This window comes from Anas acuta, chromosome 4 (genome assembly GCF_963932015.1).
Source record: "Anas acuta chromosome 4, bAnaAcu1.1, whole genome shotgun sequence".
NCBI classification, from domain to species: Eukaryota; Metazoa; Chordata; class Aves; order Anseriformes; family Anatidae; genus Anas; species Anas acuta.
Window position 1 is genome coordinate 67,185,970 of NC_088982.1, and position 16,780 is coordinate 67,202,749.

At 41.6% G+C, this 16,780-nt stretch overlaps 1 protein-coding gene across 15 annotated transcripts in view; it reads left to right on the forward strand.

Moving 5' to 3' along the window:
* The window catches only part of PDLIM5 (PDZ and LIM domain 5), a 129,760-nt gene that overhangs the window by 17,267 nt on the left and 95,713 nt on the right, over window positions 1-16,780 (forward strand). Inside the window, exon 1 of one of the 15 annotated variants that reach the window (XM_068681732.1) lies at window positions 15,499-15,634. The exons of 13 other annotated variants lie outside the window; for them this stretch is intronic. The gene's annotated coding sequence lies outside the window, so the exon portion shown is untranslated. Of the gene's footprint in view, window positions 1-15,498; window positions 15,723-16,780 lie in introns of those variants that run through there. One more of the 15 variants, XM_068681731.1, reaches the window with a different exon arrangement.

Below are 16,780 nucleotides of genomic sequence, written 5' to 3' on the forward strand. Positions count from 1 at the left end.
CTTTCTCTGATCACCAGATACGCCACTGTAAACCAGCCAAGATGGAAGTGCAGGTGGAAAGCAGTGGGTGGTGGGTCTCTTCTGTCCTGTCCGCAGTATATGGGCTTAGCAGGATTCTATACTGGGATGGAAAATAGAGGATGAATATGTACTTATTTCTATAATTTGTTCATCACGAATGTGGTGGTGTGTGAATGAATCCGGGTTGCAAAGGTAGAAGATCCCTCAGTCCATGAGGAATTTCCGGGCAGGCTTGTGTTTTTTTTGTTTTTTTTTAATTTTTCAGACTGGGAGGGATGAATCTTCAGCTAGGAAAGGTGTTGCTCCAGAAAGCTTTGGTTTGTTTTGTTTGCTGCTGTTTTCACAAGTATGTGTCATACGTGGGAAATCCCTGGAATTAGGAGAAGTAATGTGGCAGGCAAGATGCTGAGCAAATGCAGGGAGAAGTAGATATGCAGGTAACAGCAACCTGAACTTCTTTTTAAGATGTCTAAGAAATACCTTGCTTGACTATAAGCTTGTAATTCTTTAAAAGGCAATAGAACAAAGATGCTGGAAGAAAGTATGGAAAAGGTCTGCATGATATTGCACGAATATCTAAGTTTAGCTTTGGTGGCTGGGCCCAGACATTGTAAACTGTATGGGACTAATAAGTGAGCTAGCGATTTCACTTTCTGCAGAGAGGAATGAATAATGTCTACAGTCTGCACTTTATTTCTCTATATGTGACTGTTTAAAATGAGGTAACTAACAGCAGTGTAACAAGTAGCACGCCACAGTTACTGCTCAGACATAATTTTGACTGGCTCATCCAACACGTTTATTCCGAAAACTGAATTTCAGTGTAAGAACAGGTTTAATATTGTACAGTTTAAACTATCTTTGACTTTTTTTTTTAACTAACTCATTGTGGAAAATTGGAATTAATACATTCCCCTCGAGTGCAGCTCTAACCTTAATATCTTTTCCTTTCTTCATGTGGTTCACTTTCTGTATACGGGAATATGACAGCTGGCATGATGCCTCCTTTTTGAGTTGTGCAGTTTAACATTTCTGGCAGCTGGATACGTGTGGAAAGCTGTAAAGTGACAAATCTGTTTCTCATACCTTTTGTAGTCTGTTTTTCATCAGATGGAAAAATGTTAATACCCACTGAACTTTCCTCCTTTGGCTCACCCAGACAGTAATTTACTATAGCATTTCCTGTACATTGTCTCTGTGTGTGGAGCTCACGCTTTCCATCCCTGCTGCCTTCCAGAGCTTCACCAAGGTGCTGCATTGTCCCCAGGCTACTTGGGGTATTTTTTCAGGACAGCACCAAGCAGCTACATGGGATGGTACTCTAGAAAACTTGCACAATGAAACTTATCCATCTTCCCAAACAAAATCTAAAGTGAAACTTTACTTTCTGCGTTTGTTGCAATGCTGCTGATGATATTTCCTGTATGTCTTTGCAAGCAAATTCATTAGAACTTTTGGAGATTTCCTGGTCAAGATGCAGCCAGCCTACAAAAGGTTTTTCTCTCCTTTTAAAACTGGCACCCTTCTGTGATTTCATTGATGACTGCCTTGGAAAAAAAAAATGTTTAGACTATCCCAAATTTTCCACGTGTTAAAATGTATTTTGGTGATAGCAAATGAATATTTTTAAAAGAGGTGAATATAACTCTTGTTTTCAAGAGAACTTTATTCACTTCTATTAACGTGTTTTGGCTTCAGAAACCTGCAGACGAATGAAGAATATGGCAAAGAGTTGATTTGGCAGTTGAGTGAATATTTTAGGTTTCTTCAGGGTATGTGAAGGATTCTGTGTTGTTTATGGGCAAATACCTAATTTTAGCCAACACTGCCATAGTGCTTTAGAGTCTAAGCAGATGCTGAATTTTTGAGTCCTCAGAAGCCCAGGTATTGGGATCATATACGATCTGGCAAGCTCTCCTCCAGTAAGTAATCACCTTACAATGGTTTTACGATGGTACAGCTTTACCTTCTCTTTTTCTTCCCCACTTGGGCACTTAAATACTAACTGTACACACAAATTCTTCAGCAGTTAGAGCATTCCCAGTGCTGGTATAGCCTTGCTATAGGCTTTTTGGGGGGATGGAGCAGTGAGAAGCATTGAAAGTAGCTCCGAGGTCTCACCTTTGGCACAGAGATGGATGCTGTGGTGATGAAGGTGCCTGGAGGAAAAGCATGCAAACCTTGTTTTCTGACAGCGGATGGAGAGTCCTCTCTAAAAGTTTTGCTTGGCTAACCCACTTTAAGAGTATATTTATTAAAAACATGCAATGTTAAGCCCAGAGATCCAAATTTTTGGGATTTCAGTCAGTAACTGTTTCTCTACTAAAGATGCCGTTTTCTCTAAACTCTAGCTTTCCAAGCAAGAAAAGGTTATCTTTTTTCTTTAAAACAAAGCTGAAAAGTGTTTTTAGCCTTGTAAACATGCCTTGCCCTTCCATTTTACTACTGAAACTGTAATTCATTCTTCTCATCTCTTCTCCTCCAATTTTTTAAGGCTTGGAGGTCTCCTCAGACCTCAAATATTTCACTGGGGGGGGGGGGAGGGAGGGGACGAAAAAAATCTTTGATTAGCTGAGCCAGGCTACAGAAAAAATGTAAGGACCAAAATGTGAACAGCCACACCCTTGAGGGAGGACAAGGATAACACCAACAGGCAGTACACTGAAAAATTAACTTAAAATATTTTCTAAGATGGATTTTGAAATGGATTTTGAAACTTCATTTAGGACCCTATTTTCTTTTTGTCAAAAATATCTTGTTGAAATTCGTCAGAAGTCAATATGTAAGTTATTGCAAGGATTAAAGAGACCCATGTTGACATAGGTAGGTTTTTGTTTACTAGGTTTTAATACAGACATGAAAAAAATACATATTGCGCGTGCCTCTGCATGTTTTATTTCAGTGCTGCAGAAGGATGAGGAGAGATGTTGCAACACTAGCTTTTTTGTTCAAAGCTGACCTGCCGCCAGCAGAGGCTGGAAAGCTGTCATGTAAGGATCTGCTAAAGGAGAAATCAGCGGTGGTTTCCTTAGCACAACGTTCTATTGACATCTACCAGTTCTCTAACAAAGATGGTAACAAATATCAATAGGGTTTCTCTTAAAGAATTTTTCAGCAAACTGCTGTTACCAAAAAATAGACTTTTTTTTTTTGAGGTGAGCAGCTCTGTCTGGGACACATTCTGTCTAGGAAAGCACCAACTGCAGCCCTTGGTCCAAGACCAGAAGCTTGCTTATGGAAATAAAACACAAAATGCATGCACTGGCAACCCCCTGGGAATGGGGGGAGTGTGGCTGCCAGGTCCGGCAGGACAGCTTCATTCATGCAGTGGTTTCCTATGGCTTTCCTATTCCTTCTCCTACATGGCAACAATGTCATAAGTGGTGATTGAATTGTACTTGAATATATTCTGAAAACCAGTGTATTTGACAGTTGTTAAACTTTCTTTGTGTTTTTTAAGCCCCTTCCTCACCATCTCTTGCTGGGGTCTCAAAGGAGGAGCGATGAGTTTCATTGCCAAATTAAATGCCACTAAGAGAGAAGAGTAAGTGGCAAAGGTCCCCCTTTTTTCTCATTTTGATTGTTTTACTCTATTGTTTAAAAAAAAAAAAAGCCTTTTTTCATCCTGCTGTCAAGATCATTGCAATACCTGAATAAAATACCAGCCCTTGAAGGGAGCTAGCACGCCACACTTCACTGGCAGTATTGTGCAGGATGCTGCTTTGTTTCATACAATTTATTTTTGCTTAGTGTTTTTTTTTGTTTTGTTTTTGTTTTTTAATATGAAACCACATAGTTTATTTACCACATGAAGCAGCAGTGGTTTGAAATGCCTTGGTGTTTCACTTTTTCATGTCACCGCTCACTCAGGTAGTGCTCTTGGCAGTGCCGCTGCTGTGGGTCAGCCTGTCCCTTGCCCGGGTCGTGTCCTGCTGCCCTGCCCGGCCTGGCTTCGTGCACTGCATGTGATGGGCACGCTGCTGAGAGCTGTGCTGGCACTCCCTGCCCTCTGCCTGCTGCCCTCCTGTGTTTCCCTGTGCCCCTGGAGTAAGGGAGCCCTTCATTTTGTGCTAGATAGCTGCGTGCCTTCTGTATGTCTGCTTTAAAGTGGGGCTTCTGCTGGGAAGCTGTGAAGACCCAAGACTGTGTAAATTGGGAGAGAGCTGACGTTTTACTAAGTGTTAAAACATTTATAAGAAAATCTGAGGTATGAGGGAATGTAGAGCACCATAAATAAACAGTTGGCAACTGAATTTCATTTGTCTGCTCTAAAATTTATCTGCATTCAATCTGAGACCCCTTCCAAGCATCTGCTGTTTTCCCCTTCCTTGGTATACCTCTGCACATTCAGGTTTGGCAGAAGCATTAACTAAAACCTGTCATTCTCAAAAACTGAGCACTGTGGCCCTCTGCCTGCGTTGCTTCACCAGAGTGCTGGAGACGAACCTAAAGGTTGGCTATCAAGCAGCCTTGTAACATAATACACCGGCGATGTATTAACGTGACGTACCAGCTCGATGTGCCGGGGTTTTAAATAGCTTGCATTCATCTCCCCAGAGTACTAGAGGAAAGTTTAGACCCTTGCTGAGCAGCCCATACCAAAGTTGGAGCTTGTCGTTCGACACGTAGCTCCTGGGGGCACGTGTGTCCCTCCTGGAGGCTCTCCCTGCCCCTAGCTCTAGCTTGCTGCTGCTTTTTCCTCTTCAAAACTGATGTACAGTGACAACTCTGCAGGCAAGCTCATTTCCTATTCTGTATCTTCCCCCAGACAAATGACTACTCATCCTTGCTGCTTTCCACCCCTGGTATCACTAGACTAGGCTAGAGTGAGTTTATTTTTATTTGTAGACACTTAATAGGAGTAAAACAGCATTTGACTGACATCAGGTTTTTAGGTTGTCGTGCTAAAATGTTTCCAGGGGATGATGCTTAAAATCTGAGAACAGTATTTAAAAATACATAGTTACACAGAACCAAATCAGAGGAGAGGACTTCTATGCCAGTAAATTTTTCATTTCATCAATCAAAAAAGAGATAAAGTAGATAAATATAAATATAAATATAAATATAAATATATATATATATATATATATATTTTTTTTTTTTTTTTCTTCAGGGAACGCTGTTACCTGGCTCTGAGACTAGCACTAATTTCTTCAGGCAGAGTTCTAAGAAATGAAGGGTTTGCCTAGGATTGCTTTTGAATGATTTGCGTTCATGTGGTTCATGATGTTACCCAAAACTCTCTTCCAGTCTAGGGTGGCTTCCTCTGCAGCTGCAGGTGTCATTAGTTGGCCTTTATAGTTCAGAGAGTTCCTAAGCCCCTTCACTAATAATAACCCTAAGCAGGAGGGCACGGTTTGAAGTCAGTCTGTATGGCTGCAGCCCCGCTGTGGCCCTGACCCCATGTTCCCCCCGGCCCATATGCTACTGCTCATCTGTTCGTATGCTCGGCTGACACTATACTTCGTTTTAGCTGTCAGCTTTTCACTTAGTACCCTAAAAATTATGTTTCCGGGAGAATTACTTGTAACTGCAAGGCTTTTTATAATTACTGTTGACACTTTAATAGCATAAACTAGAGGTTAGCACGCTCTTTTGTTTTGGCGATGTTTGCCTAATCCTACCCCAAGGACACGAGTTTCCCCTCCTGTGCTGGGAAAGCAACTTTCCATTGTTCCTGGCCTGAGTTAGCTTCAGTGGTTTGAAGGGAGATGCTCTGCAGCACATCTGAGCAGCGACGCTTCATTACAAATATTTATTTCCTGTAGAACTTGGCCTTTCTTCATCCTCCCGCACACCTTTCTGAATGCAGTCAGCTGGGTTGCCCACCCACTCTTGTACGTAGGTCCCTCTCTCCTCCGAGCTATAATTAGCAGGTTGTGATGGATGTGACGGGCTGTTTTGTTTTCCGGCAGATTGTACTTATCGCTGCTGCTGCAGCCTGCCCCGTAGGCTGTTGAGTTGCTGTGTCAGTCTTGTCTTCAGGCTGATGAACACCAGCCTGCCTGCATCTCTTCCGCAGCAGCGGGACGAGTGACAGCGACTTCGTGTTCTGGGGATGCTGCACTTTGTGTTTAGGAAGTGCTCGTGACACTGACCGAGATGCAGGGAGGTCTGGCCTAACAACAGGGAGGTTCACCTCTGCACTTGTTGATGCTTGAACGCAAGCTTTCAGCTGCACCAGGGTTTTCATGTGTCTGCTTGGTATTTAATTTTGTTTGTATTAGTAGCTTTGTCTCATCTGGAAGAAAAGAAAAAAGGAAAGATCATGTTCTGCTGAAAGCTTTGTTTACTCAGAAAAGACATTTTTTTCCCCCTCAATTTAATCGGAATGTGGAAGGAACTTTCGCCCTTGGTACACATCCTGTGCTGCTGTCATTATATCTGCCTTTTATACGCTTTCAATTCATAAAGGCTTGAGCCTCCACACCGCAATTAAGCATTGCAGATTAAAGAGGTGCACTTGGTTTGCTTATGCATCTGAAGGGCTTGAAATGTAACTGCCTCAGCAGTTAGCATGGGGGTATCATGCTCTTCAGTGTGAGTCATCGCTGCAAAATACTGTTCTTTCCCTTGGCATGTTTAGTTTGTTTAGTTAATGAGAGAAGCACTTCAGAGGTAATTAAATGCTTAGTGAACTTCATGGTAGTGAGAGCTTCCTATAAATGGGAGAGTGATGTCCTCTGAGTGCTTGGGGGCAGCAAAACGTCTGAAGGCAACAAGAGCTGCTCAGCTGTTTGTTCTCCTGGATGAACAAGGGCCTGTGCCATAGGAAGGTCTCTTCTGGGCACACAATCAGCATCTGGCAGCCAGCACGGCCAAAACTAGGATGGAGGCTTCAAATCCACCAGGCAACCCAGCGCCAATGTTAGATGGGAATTATTTGTATGCTTCATTTGACCAATAACTCTTGGTCAGGGCGGCAAATAGCCAGTTGTTGCTGTGCTATTAGTAAGAGTGGAAGCTCACATGTGTGCAATGGAGTGTAATGTCCTTGGTGCTGCTGCTCTTGTTGAGGAACATCATCCTGGTAACAGTGCTGCAGTGCCTGTATCCATCATCCTCTGTGTCTGCTTGCAGTGTTCATGCGTTCGTTTGGAAGCATTTGCAAGACTTACCTTCCCCACATGTTGTGGAAGTTATCCCTAACTTGGTTGCTGCCAAAATCTTTTAGATTTTAGGAATAAGTGCAGCAACGTGCTACAGTCGGTGAGTGGGCCTGGAGGAGGCTGTGTTGCTTTTTGCTTCACTAGTTTTAGCACTCAGCCTTCTGTATTGAACTCTTTGACAGCACAATCATTAATGCCATTGTGGTCTCTGGACTGTGTTGTGGGGTAGAAGGGCTCTGGGCAGACTTGGGTTGGGGAGATTAAGTGTAAAGCTAATCAGCTGGTATCAGATCTGCAAGGGTGAGTTGTCACCTAAATGCCCAAGCTTTGTGTAACATCAGCTCAGGTTCCATGCAGAAACATGCAGTTTGGTGTCGCGGTTTCAGGGAGTGTGCTCAGACCTGTTTATTCCGTGTTTCTGTAGTGGCTTAGGCTTTCAGAGCCTTCCCTTGCAACAGAGACTGCCAGTTACAGGAGTTCTCTTGTGGTAAGGGACTGGACTCCACGCTAAAGCTGTGAATGCCGTTTCAGTTCATGCTCCGAGTAATCTGTGTTGCAAGAAGGAAGATCAGTGTTTTAGTTCAGTCTGATTGCTCTGCCAGGCCACAGGGTGTTTTTATGTGAATGGGAAAAGAGAAAAACTCTAAAGCTGCACTAGTCTAGTATCCCCTCACCTCATCTGAGAGTGGGAATGAAGGGATGCTTCTGAGAAATAGTTTTATTTGCAAGGATTCCAGTTTTATTCATTTTCCTGCTTTGGTCTGTTTAAATTTTGTGTGTGGCTCTTACCTGTATGGTTTGCTTCTGTTCCTTATCTCTACTCAAAAGGCAATGCCAAAGTTATCTCTGTAGCCTGAAAGCTGACTTGGATAATGTTCTTCTGAGACATAAGCTTAATTGTATCTATTTTTGTGAAATCCCTGTTGAACTAAGTAAACATTTTGATAGAGCATTCTTTGATTTTTTTGGTCAAGGAGAGATTGCAGAAGGTGTTTATCTCCTTTACTTCTTGTGGCCACGTGGCTGTACGTTGGTGGCTTGTATCACAGTGTCCAGAGATGAGAACAGTGTGGTTCGTGAAAGTGTATGTCATTCTTCTACAATTACTGCCTGAAGAGGTTTAAGGGTAATCTTACTGGAAAACTGGAGGACAAAGAAAAAACACCTCCACCAACACTGCAGCCATTCTTGTTTAGGATTCACTGCTTGTTATTACCAATTGCAAGACTCCTGCTGCTAGTAATAGGAGCTTAGCTTGGATGTGATTCTTCCAGGTTAGCTTGAATTATTTTGTTGGTAAAAACAAAACTCTGAAGTGGAAGTTCATACATATTAAAATAATTCTGGTAACAAATTCAAGTGAGGGTATATCTTAATATTTTTGTAGCTACTTAGGTGTTTATGTATTTATTCAAATGTCTTATCACAACATGTTGTTATTGATGTGTGAAAATCCCATGTTGCCATCATCAAAAGTATGTTTAGGTATGCTGTAACTGTGCTATGTTGCCATTTAAATCTGGCAGCTCAGAAGACAGAGCAACCATCCTTGGGCTGCCTGGGAAAGCCAACTTTTGAGTGGGTTGGAGGTGTGGGGCTGTAACTGAACACGGGTGAGAGGTATTAAATGCTTCCAGATCGTTCAGACTCCGCAACGGCCAGGCAGGACCGTGTGCTGTAAATCTAGGACCTCCCTTTGGTGGCTTGCGTAATTTTAAGATATGTGATGCCTTCTAATAGGTGGCCGGAGAGGAATGTATGAAGCTGCTAATTTCAAGGAAGGCATGATGAATGGCTGTGTGAAGAGCTCAAGTCTCTCTGTATCTTTTTTTTTTTTCGTTGCCCTGCTGAACCCGTTTGGCTAAATAAAAAAAAAAGAACATGGATATATAAACGAGGAAAAAGCCTGCTCCTAAAATTGGTTTGTTAACCAGGCAGCAAATATGCAAACGGTGCATTTTAGGATTGAAGTGGTGTGACCCTTAGTGTCACCAGCTCATATGACAGGTGGGCACAGCTTGCCAAAGGTCACTGGCTGCATGTTATATCTCCCTTTCTGCTGCCATACATGTGCCTTCTGCCCACAGAAGTAGGAGTTGGTATGCTATTGCTGTTTGGAGACTGATGGCCTCTGCAGTGGTCTTCCTTGGGAAGCCATCGTATGGAGCCCAGTGGCTGTTCTGCAAGTGATCAATATTAAGTACTGTTATCAGCATTTAACAAAAGAAAAAAAAGTACAAACCTGCAGACCTTCTATACCACTTGTCTTGATCACTTTGGAGAAATGAGCAGATATTGGGGTCTGGTGGTGCATTCTTTAACCTGATAAAGCTGTTACCCTGCTTTGTCTATAGTCAGCCTCTAAAAGAAGATATTTTTCAAAATGCTAAAATAGTCTTTCAGTGCCAAAATTCAAGACTGGAAATTATTTAATTTTTTATTCTCCTTAGATGTGAATGTGATGTAAACTTTACAGTGAATATTTGTGGTAAATATATATATATTTTTGTGGTAAATATATATATATATATATAATATATATATAATGGTGGTAAATATATATATATATTATATATATATTTGCATATATAAATATATATTTATATTATATATATATATATATATATATATATATATATATATATATATATATTTTTTTTTTTTTTTCCATAATGCAATTTCAAAATGTCTTGACTTGAGTTTTTGTATATAGGGTCCAGAGATAATGACATATAATCAAAAGAAATAAATACAAATTTGCCAGAGAGCTGACATGACTGTGGGGTTCTATTTTACAGGATTCCCGTGGAAGTTTAGGTTTTGAGTGGCCGGGCACTTTGCCCTGCACGGTGATGTGCTGACAGCAAGTGATAGACCATTGCAGGGAATAGATTTGAAGGACTAAGTTTTCTTTATTGTTTGTGGTGCTGTTTTTATTTTTTTATTTTTTTATCTTTTTTTTTCCTCAGAGTTATTTGATAACTAGCTTCCAACTTTATTCATTGTTTAGCTGTGTGGGTAACTTTCTGGATCTCCAGATGTCCAACTAACAAAACACATGTTGTGGCATAACTCAGTGCAACTCACAGCAGTGAAACTCAGAAGGCTGCAAAAGATGTAGGCAAGGTTCATAGTGGCAGCAAATACACCAGTGTTTTCCTTTCTGGAACTTCAGTAAGGAAATTTTGTAGTTGTTTATATTCAGTCTTAATTGTCAACGTGTTTGGCAATCAGATGCTCAGGAGAATTCACCTAAAATAAGGGTCTTTGTTTTTGCAGTCAGAGTATTCGTCCTAATTTGTCTGGACAAATGTATTTTTGTCACATCCTGCCCGAAGAAAATGCTGATAAACTTCATATGGCCTTCTCATACAGGTCGTCAGTAGAGAGGGAAGAATGCCTTTTCATTTCTAGGTGTACATCTCTGTGTTAAAAATACATAGACAATTTTTATTTACATTTGTATATATATCATAGAATCACAGAATGGATTGGGTTGGAAGGGACATTAAAGACCATCCAGTTCCAACCCCCCTGCCATGGGCAGGGATGCCTCCCACCAGACCAAGTTGCCCAAGGCCCCATCCAGCCTGGCCTTGAGCACCTCCAGGGACGGGGCATCCACAGCTTCTCTGGGCAGCCTGTGCCGGTGTCTCACCGGCCTCTGATCGATTGTCAATCACTCATTGTTTTGAGTGTTTATATATATAAATGTATATTAAAAAAACAAAGTAACATCAAGAAAAAAAAAAACTGCAGCTGTGTAATCTGAAGTCATGTAATTGTCATATTTGAGGTCAATCAAACTAAAACTGTTATAGAACAGAACTTAGAACATTATATGTGTTCTGTATATACATGTAAGCTAGAAATGCAAAATTAAATCTGAAGTTGTTATATGTTCTCATGAGCTTTATTAGCTTGTGATAAAGATTTTTTTCTTAGCTATAAACAGCTGGAATGAATTTATTAAACAATGTGCAACTCCTTTAAAATGTGTTTCTTATTTTCTGAGGGTTTTTTATTGGATTTTTTCCTGCGGTATTTTATATGTTGGGTGTTTAGCCAGTAAGTGTCTGGCTTAAAGTAAATGTCTGCTCTAATATTCCCTTGACATATAAAAGGCAAGATATCCACTAGCATTTACTAATGACTCCTATTTCTGTTTTATTTCTTTGTGCCAGAAGTTTGTGCTTGACTAATCCTGAGGAGTTCTCTGTCCACTGCTTTAAATGAAGGCACAAACATGTACGGCTGTTGATCTGGAGAAGGTTGTATAAAAAGAAAATCAACTCTGTGATGTTGAGGCAGTACATCATCTCTTTCTTTCAAGCTGTCTTCAGAAGTTGCTGCTTTCTCATTAATGAGTTTTGCAAGACTGCACTTTGATTCTCTGACCAGGTTGCAAAACCTGCCAGCTGCTCCCTTTCTTGTTTTTTCTCAGCTAATACAACTTTTTCCTCTTTCGTCCTGGCTGTCCCCAAGTTCTTTCCAAGACATCTTCCTTCACTGTTGCTTGAATTACGTCACCATCCTCCTGCAGTCTCTGAAGTGATCTCTTCTTTCCATCATTTAGTAAAAAATTGTTGGTCTTTCAGTCACATTTGTATTTCTCACATCTATTGTGTCACTCCTGGCCAGGATTTATGTCACTAACTCAGAAGTTATTTATCTATTTTTTCTCCCTATAAATGACTTCTAAATGTGTCCTAACTTTCTATGGAGCTGATGCGGTGGCACTGGTTTGGGATAACGGTTAAGTGAGCTGTACTTCCTAGACAGATTTTTTGCCCATAAGGAATGCTCTTGGTGCCTGAACTTGCCCCTGTTTTTCTCTTTACTTATGTGGTGCAGCTTATCATTATCTGAATTATACAGTCTTTGAAGCATGTAGTTGTTTCTTTACATGTTTGTTCACGTCTGTTCTCTTTGTGGATAAGAGAAAGTGAAACAGCAGTTCACTATCATGAGGAATTAACTTTGTAGTAGCATTTTCCTGCCACTGGTGAAGCTGTATTAGTTTCTGTCAGGTGAGGTTTCAGTTCACAGTTCCCCATGTGCTTCATCTGTTCGCTTTGCTTTCATGTGTGGGATTGCTTCATGAGTTGTATTTCCTTCTCACCACTGCCATGTGTGAGACTCCTGTTTGCATCCTTCAACCCCTCTTCCCATAAGAGGGACTCCAAGGCAATAAAAATAGGGAACTCTTTAATTGAAATTACACAGAATAAAATATTCTATTTGTATTCCTATGTAAGAGTGTATTCTGGAAACCATGGGGCAATTACATTATATTTGATGCAAGAAAGGCATATCCTATTGAGAGGGACCCTGAAACCTGTATGGAAACACAATGGGCTAATAAGATTATTAGGGAGATGGATGTTCAGTTAGTTGAATTAATTTTATCATCTGTAAATGAATAAAAATAATCCTGTTTGGGAACAGACGAAGCACGCAACTATATGCACTGCAGGGATCTTCATGTGTATGGCCTTCATGCCATGGATTTTTTTTATTATTGTTATTTTTTTTGTTCTTCTGGAAGAAGCTGAGATCACTGTCACTTGATACACAACTTAAACACAATTAGAGAAAAGCTTTGGTTTGGGTTAGTTCAGGAAACTCCAGGGAAAAAAGCAAATAAACAACAAACAAACACCTAATTTTCTAACTTTCTAAACTGCTTGTTCCAAGAGAGAGGCATTAGCAGTCTTCTGGATGTAATGCTGTGTGCTCTTGATGGCCAGGACCCTGGCTGCTGCCTGCCAGGGACGTGCCAGTGTCAGCAGCACTTCTCATTGTTTGCTGTAAAAATGTCAGGTACTTGAAACTTCTGTTTTGATGCAAGCCAGGTGGCTCCTAAAGCGATGTCTCTTCAGCAGTCCCAAGTAGTTGTGCGCTTTGGTTGTGGAATTAATGTGTCGGGCATCCAAAAAAAAAAACAACCCTGGAAGAGAGACTCTACAGACTCACAGCTCACAAGAGCTAAAGCAGCCGTACAAAGTTTACATTACATTTCTAGCTACGTTTTCATTCCATTTCCTCTTTCTGTCTCTCTGAGAAATTAACTAGGCAATAATTTTTACCCACTGGCATATAGTCTCCCAGGGAGAAACCTGGATTAGTTCTGTAAACTCTCTGAACAGAAGAATAATCTTCAGAGAGAAGCCAGCCAGTTAAAATAAATAGGGCTCTGGGGCATGCCGGCAGTATGGGAACACAACCGAGCTCCTTGAGAGAAGGCTTACTGAAAGCTCCTAATTTACGCTCCGAAATATCTGCAGACATTCTGGCACTTAACTGTAAATCACTTTCCGTCACTGCAGTATTTAGAAAATGTATGTTTTTTTGGAATTGCCCACCACCTTCTTCTTTTAAATCTGACTGTAGCCATGATGTCCAAATTGTTTTGCCATCATCCTTTCAACAGCTTTATTTTTGACATCACAACTTTATTTCTTCCCCAAATCAGAATATTACTTGGGTCCCCTGAATATCAGGATATACAGGTATTGCCCATCTCAGTGACAATTTTTATTCTCTTCAGAGCTTCAGGAGGCTCTGAAAAGCAAGACCAGATGTTTAGCTTTGTTAGGTGCCAGTAGAGATACGCTTGCATAGAATAGTTGCTTTATTCTTTACGTGAAGTGGATGAGAGTTTTGACTCATTTTAATAATCCTTTGAATCCCAGCGGGTATATACGATTCTAGCTTATATCTCAGTACCTGAATAACATGTTTAGGCTACATGTAAAGTGCATAAATTATATCAGAATTTATTGCTGCTTGTTTAGTTAATTGCTTCCCTTTCATAGAGAACTTAGAGATGAAGAAGACACCTTTTGTGAAGCCATCTGCCTCCACTTCCTGACATCTGCAGCAGCTGGGGGGTCACAGATGAAACCTGCTCGCAGCAGGGCAGAACTGCAAGGCACCCATGATCAGTCAAGCCATGACAAGTGAGGGATGGCACTAGCTAATAACCCCTTGGCATCAGCACGTGGAAACAGTTCTTGCTTATTAGCAACCTGTTGTGGGGCAGGCATGGGAATCTGAGGGCTTGTTCTTCTGTTTCATCCCCCTGGCATTCAAGTGGATCTGTTTAGCATCAGCTGATGAAAAACAGAAGACAGCGTATTCAAAAGACCTATGCATCATGCAGTTATCATATTCCGTAAACTCAATCAATGGTTTTAGATTTTATTTGGCATCAACCTAATTGTGTGCGAGCATAAGTGATGCTGCTTGGTGCCTCTTCTTGCAGCAACCATCTTCTTTGTGCTCCTCTGTAGGTGTGTAGCTCAGTGTTTGATGTGTGCAGGGATGGATGAAGTGATTGATGTGTGCATGTATGTGACAGTTTATTTTTTTTTCGTGGAGGACTTGATAAATATCAAAGGTTGAAATACAGTGAGAGAAAAAGCTTAAGAAGAAAAGAGAGGGTTGAAACCATATATCTTATGTCTATAAACCATACGTCCAGAACACATGAACCCACGGGCATTCTCGGCCATGTTTGTTTAGAAAGAAAACTCCAGCTTTGTGTTAGCTTTTGTTTGACACAGCTCCTGAATGTGGGATGATAGGGATACGCGGCACAATCACGTTAAAATATATGTCGTTGTTGGGGTTACTGCCGAGGATAAATGGCAGAAATGAAAATGAAAAGCGAGATGTGGTTTTGTGGGTTCCTCACTAGTGAAAAGCTTGAATGCCTGTGGGCTCCCTCCAGCCTTTCTCTGTGGGCTACAATAAGTTGAAGAGCTGTCTTGGGGAAACTTCAGTCAAGCCGTCCGCGGCTGCGCTGCAGCAAGGGAGCTGTTATGAGTGGAAAAAAAGGGATGAAGCAAAGCAGGAGGACCTGGAAGGGCAGGCTGGAGGCATAGCTAGTCCTTTCCCTGGGATGGTAGCTGATGGTGGGGTACAGAACCAGGCTGAGAAGCATGGTTGATGCTTTGCTTTATGTTGCATGTTGTCCTCAGTGATGGCTGGTGTGCTCTGTTCACCCTGGACTGCAGGTTTATCCATCAGTCTGGGAGCACCTTCAGAGTTAGAGGGAGAAGAAGGCAGGTGGATGATGGGGAGTGTGGGGCAGTCTTCTGGGGAGAGGCAAGGGCAGGGCTTCCTGGCAGTGGGACATAGCAAAATACTCTGTTAATCAAATTTTTTTTTTGACCTAAGCTAATTCTGACACCCGATTGGTTTGGGGGAAACCTTCAGCATATTTACAGGATTGCCTCATAACCCATTTTGTAGCTGTTTGTGTCAGCGGTTTCCACTGCAAACCTTGTATTACAGCTCTTACACCTCGGCTGTATAAATTTGATCTGGACTTTAAAATTGGCATGTACGTTCTTGATTTGGAAGCAAGTATTAAGGCTGGCTGGCTAATCTGTTGGCTATGTGAATAACACTGCCATAGTAAAGGCTGTGAGGAATATGATACAGGTCTCAGTTTCCAGCGAGAGCAGAGGAAGCTCATTTGCCACAAAAAGCAGGTGCTCCCCTGACTCTTTCAGTACTTTTTATCATGCAGAAGTGGTAAGCTAGATCCCAAGGGTACCAAACCTGACAGGAGTCCAGAGTGTAAGTGGGGTTTTTACTTTCTGACTTGCAGGGAATGAGCAAGGGGAGCAGCTTGGGCGAGCTGCCCCAGGAGGTAGGGCTGGCTGGAGCACACTACCCTATTTGCACTCCAGGATTTGTGTGTTAGACCCTAGGGCAATGTGCCGTTGTGTCTGTGGGTTGCTTTGTGCAGGGCACATGCCCTCGTGTTTTGGGGCAGGCTTGTGTGCTCCAAAATTACAGCAAGGGTTTCTTCCCTGAGCTTGCAGTGAACCACCGAAGGGGTGCTTCCTGGTGTACTTGGAGCTCTACGTGCGTTTGAGAGCATGCTGTTAAATACCGCAGCAAGGTGGTACTTTGCTCAGGTTGAGCAAGGTTAGGAATAAACAAGGGAGTAGCAGGTCACGAGTGTAAATGGTAGCATCAAGTGTGTTATAGCAGGGAGATAAAGCCTCTGCGGTTGGAACATCTGCATGCAAAAGCAAAATATTTGATAAAGAGAGGTTGCCTATTTACTTAGTTTGTGGTTCTGCAAAGTTCTCCTGTAACGTTATTTCCGTATGTGGGTGTACTTTTTTTTTTTTTCCCTTTAATACTTTAATGTAGGAAGAATGCAGGCTGAAAGGGAAGCAAGAGTGGTAGTGATTAAAGGTCATTGTCTGGTTGACTTCGTTCTGATTATGCATTTTTTTTCAACTGAATTGCTATAGGCAACCACACGCCAGAAATGCTTGAGGGGTAAAAATCAAGCTGGAGGGATTTCAGAGATCCCAGTGAGTTTTAAATTAGGCACAATGAATGCCGTTCTGTGAGAGGGGAAGTTACAGATGACATTGAAGGATGTTTGTGTCACAGGGGAGCATTATTTGCTGTTGGACTACAAAATAGTTTCTTTGGAAAAGTGGTTGTGATGCACCACCACGCGAGCCGGTTGTAGCTACAGTTGATTCGAGGCAGGCGGCGTTGGAAAGATAAAAGCTTCCATCTCTATTCAAGTAGACTTTTGTCTTATGAGTAACTGCAATCTGAGTGTCTAATTTATTACTGCATAAAAGCTAAGTAATGATATGGTCCAAAGA